Source organism: Pleurodeles waltl, unplaced genomic scaffold (genome assembly GCF_031143425.1).
Source record: "Pleurodeles waltl isolate 20211129_DDA unplaced genomic scaffold, aPleWal1.hap1.20221129 scaffold_39, whole genome shotgun sequence".
NCBI lineage: Eukaryota > Metazoa > Chordata > Amphibia > Caudata > Salamandridae > Pleurodeles > Pleurodeles waltl.
Genome location: NW_027150097.1, coordinates 1,449,112 through 1,454,041, shown reverse-complemented (window position 1 = coordinate 1,454,041; position 4,930 = coordinate 1,449,112). Strand labels below are relative to the sequence as shown.

Genomic DNA, 4,930 nt, shown 5'->3' with positions numbered 1-4,930 from the left:
GGGCCCTGGTCCCAGATGATAAGTAGAGCTATGACGCACAGTGACGTCACCAGGATGCGAGGAGTTCTTAACCCTCCAGCTCATTTATCTTGTCCTTGACTAATAAATGTATTTTATACAATGTAGGTCAAATTGCAGTCAGGGACCAGACATGGTCAGAGAACAAATAGTGAATTTACAAAGGGGCATAGCAAGGGACGGGGTGAGGGTGTTTCTGATAAATAGTTGGGTACAGGGGCCTTCAGTAGAAGATAGTGATGATTTCACAGAGAATTTTTAGATACACTCAGACAGCCTCTCTCTCTCCTCTCTCTTTCTCTCTTCCTCAAAAATGTTGGTAATTTTACAGAATAGTGTGTTCTTGCTCACATAGGGGCATATTTACAAGCCCCTTGTGCCTTCTTGTGTCCCCCTATTTTCTTTTTTATTTATGCTAAGGAGGAGTTAAGGAGGCCTCCACCTTGCGCCATACTTACAAAGTGGCACAATGCATGCACTGCGCCACTATGTAACCCCTTGCTCCACATTATACCTGCGGCAGGTATAATTTATGTAAGGGGGCGTTCCCACACAGGGGGACCAAAAAAGTGTTGCAGTGAAATTTACAATATTTCAAAACGCCATTTTTTCCGTCATTTTTAATGCCTGCTCAGGACAGGTGTTAAACTGACTCTACCATAATAACCTATGGGCCTCCCTATGCTTTGCTGGACTAGCGCAATAAATGATGACGCTATTGTGCTAACGTGCACCATGGTGCGCTGTATAGGGGGCACATGGTGACGCAAGAATAGTGCCGCATCAGAGCTAATGCACCACTTTCTTGTAAATCACCCCTTTAGTGTCCCTACCAATCTGTATTCCTCTCCCTTTCCAGTGCCCGCTAAGCCTCTCTCATGCACCCTGCTTATAGTATAATGGGCCAGATTTACAAGGCCCTATCGCCACCAGAGCGTCCCTTTTTGTGACGCTCCGGTGGCGCAATGCCCTGCGCCTTATTTACAAGGTGGCGTTAAGCCATTTTGTGGCTTAACGCCACATTGTAAATATGGTCCCTATACATGCATCACTCTGCGTGGAAGGGGGTGCAATGGGTGTTGCTGTGGGTGTACCAGAGCAACACGCATTGCATTTTGATGTTGTTTTCGTAAACCTGAGGCAGTGCCAAAATCTAACGCCAGCCCAGGGGAGGTGTTAGAGTGGCGCAACGAGGAGAAATGTTTTCATTTCTACTCGTTTTTTGCTCTTTCTATGTGTGCTGCATTCTGCAACGGCCATAGGAAGAGGAAATCATCATTTAAGATTGTTTTTGTGCAGGAAGGTTTGCCTTCCTTCACAAAAACAATCTCCCCCTAACGCAGCCTTCCTTGCACCATGGCGCATGGGTGACTGTGTTAGCGCGCGGCAGCAAATTTAACGCCGGCGCAGGGGGGAACACGGGTGCATCATATTCTAGTAAATACGGCGCAACCCTGCGTTTTGAAAATGACGCTGTGCGGCGCTGGCAATTTTGGCGCGTGACTGCACACCGTCATTATCTCGTAAATGTGGCCCAATGCATTTTAGCAACATGTGCCAACGTCTCTGTTGGAAAATCCGAAGCTTACACCCCCTAATCTTACTCACTAGGCTACGCCCCGGAATTCACTCCTCAAAATGTCACTTTCATGGCAGAAGGTGTCCTTTCAAGACAATCACCTAATTTACCACAATAATGTTTCATGTATGTTATGTGTATGTAAATTGTGCCGTTTGTACCGACTCGAAGGGACACATTCTGCATGTTGGCGCTAGAGACAAGGGTGGATGCTTCTCTGGACGGATTAAAATAAATCTGAAGTGTTTTCTGTTCAGAAAGATTGTCAGCGGGTTTGTGAGTCCTCTCTGCAGAGGATGTCTCAGTCGTGAATATCTTCACTGCTGTTGTGGGAGCTGGTGAAGCCGTCTGGAGCCTTCTAATGCACAGATCATCTCTTCTGTGTCTCTGCGCTTATAAAATAGGAGAAGAGCACGTGGGCGCTTTAATTCACCACCCAGTTAATAACTGTGACAGATTATTACAAGTTTGTAAAGTGGGCAAAAGTTTCAGGTCTCACCAGATTTGAACTCGAAACGGTGGATAACCATTACACCATGGAACCGGATGTTTCTGCGGTTACAACGCTTCCAGTGACAAGACTGGGTGGGGCTGGGCGGGGCGATCTGTAGCGACCTATTGATTTTTCCATTCACTACAAGTCATTCTATTTTTACATTTAAAAGAAAGCTCCAGGTATATGTAAAAAGGGACATTTAACAAGGAAATACACAAACACCCAGAGCTGCAGCTTGGATTGTTTTTAAAGGGCGCATAGAAGTCACCCTCTGACTCGGTTCCTTTCATTTACCTCGCACTTCTAGCGCTTAGAAGCCTTATGAAGCGTCTTGTGAAAGGAATGAAACGGACCCTTTCCTTCACAAGCTTCAGTAAAACCCCCGCTCTCTCCCCATGTGGAGCGAGCAGAACATGTAATGTGCGCATTTTACAGGAGAATAAAGCGCGGGTTTGAACAGAATCGTCCGGTTCCGCTTGTGAAGTTACTTGGAAGCCCCGCGAGGGGCAGGTGAGACCTGGAGGGGTCGGTGAACTCCTCTCGGTGAAGAGACGGAAGAAGCAGGAGAAATATGTGACCTCTGCACGAGCTGCGGCGGAATTAAGGAGGAAGAAAATGTCCGGCCACAATAAAAATGTGTCCTTCCCATACCGGGAGTCGAACCCGGGCCGCCTGGGTGAAAACCAGGAATCCTAACCGCTAGACCATATGGGAGCTGTGTGTGACCTGCCCGGGTCTCTTTATAAATAGAGGCCTCTGCCCCGCAGCGCCTCCTGCAGCCTTCAGTGAGCTACCAGTGTCTGCACTGCGGGGAGCTGGACACACAAGGAATAAGGACACAAACTTCACTCTAACAAGGAACCCGAGTTGTGCTCATCGCTCTTTACAACATAGACAGTCTCGGGATATTCAGGGAGATGACAGAAGAACACCTCAATATGAAAACACACAGCACTGCACATCACACGCCGAGCAGCACTGCAGCACTGCACATCACACACCGAGCAGCACTGCAGCACTGCACCGGGTCCGTTCACTGCAGTCTGACCCTTAGAGCAGCGCTGCACATTCACACTCACTGAAGAACTCTACATGGTGACACAGCAGCACTGCACAGAATGACCCTCACTGCAGCACTGCCGAACTCTACGTGGTGACACACTGTAGGTCTGCACAGAGTGACCCTCACTGTGACAATGTACATGGTGACGAAGGAGCGCTGCACAGAGTGACACTCACTGCAGCACTGCAGAACTCTACGTGGTGACAGAGTGCAGCTCTAGATAGAGTGCCCGTCACTGTGGCAGTTTACACCGTGACACAGCAGCACTGCACAGGGTGACACTCACAGCAGCACTGCAGAACTGTACATGGTGACACAGTGCAGCTCTACACAGAGTGACTGTCGCTGTGGCAATGTACACGGTTATACAGCAACACTGCATTACCTGACATTCACAGTAGCACTGCAGAGTGTGGCCTAACTGCATCACCTGACAGTGGTCCTCGCTGCAGGAGATTAAAGAGCGGATTTGAAAAGCACTGTCCCAGAATTGTCAGGTTCCTCTTGTCAATGTACAAGCAGCGCTGCATTACCTGACATTCACTGCAGAACTACAGATTGTGGCCTCCCTGGATCGCTTGCCAATGGTCCTCGCTGGAGCACTGCACAGTGAGCTTCACTGCTATACTGTCTAGAGAGGACCTAAAACTGACACTACACGGAGACACTCACTGCATAGTCACGCTCATTACTGCAAAGTAGAGGGGTCTCAATGCAGCACTACAAATGTCTACTGCAGAACTGTAGAGCCAGACCCTCACTGCAGGGCTGCACAGTGCCTGCCCTTCCACACAGAACATTACCAACACAACCTCATAGCAGCACTGCACAGAATGGAAGCCATTATACTGCACTGCAGCCCACAGGGACCTCACTGCAGAACTGTGGAGCCTGACCTCACTGCAGACCTGTAGAGCCTGACCCTCACTGCAGGGCTGCACAGTGCCTGCCCTTCCACACAGAACATTACCAAGACAACCTCATAGCAGCACTGCACAGAATGGCAGCCATTATACTGCACTGCAGCCCACAGGGACCTCACTGCAGAACTGTAGAGCCTGACCTCACTGCAGACCTGTAGAGCCTGACCCTCACTGCAGGGCTGCACAGTGCCTGCCCTTCCACACAGAACATTGCCAAGACACCCTCATAGCAGCACTGCACAGAATGGAAGCCATTATACTGCACTGCAGCCCACAGGGACCTCACTGCAGAACTGTGGAGCCTGACCTCACTGCAGACCTGTAGAGCCTGACCCTCACTGCAGGGCTGCACAGTGCCTGCCCTTCCACACAGAACAATACCACGACACACTCATAGCAGCACTGCACAGAATGGAAGCCATTATACTGCACTGCAGCCCACAGGGACCTCACTGCAGAACTGTAGAGCCTGACCTCACTGCAGACCTGTAGAGCCTGACCCTCACTGCAGGGCTGCACAGTGCCTGCCCTTCCACACAGAACATTACCAAGACAACCTCATAGCAGCACTGCACAGAATGGAAGCCATTATAATGCACTGCAGCCCACAGGGACCTCACTGCAGAACTGTAGAGCCTGACCCTCACTGCAGGGCTGCACAGTGCCTGCCCTTCCACACAGAACAATACCAAGACACCCTGATAGCAGCACTGCACAGAATGGAAGCCATTATACTGCACTGCAGCCCACAGGGACCTCACTGCAGAACTGTAGAGCCTGACCTCACTGCAGACCTGTAGAGCCTGACCCTCACTGCAGGGCTGCACAGTGCCTGCCCTTCCACACAGAAC

General features: G+C 50.0%; 1 non-coding gene across 1 annotated transcript; it reads right to left on the bottom strand.

The window, feature by feature from the left end:
* Positions 1-2,735: 2,735 nt before the first annotated feature.
* Positions 2,736-2,807, bottom strand: TRNAE-UUC (transfer RNA glutamic acid (anticodon UUC)). The gene has a single exon. It is a non-coding gene; the product is annotated as a tRNA-Glu (tRNA).
* Between the last annotated feature and the right edge of the window lie 2,123 nt (positions 2,808-4,930).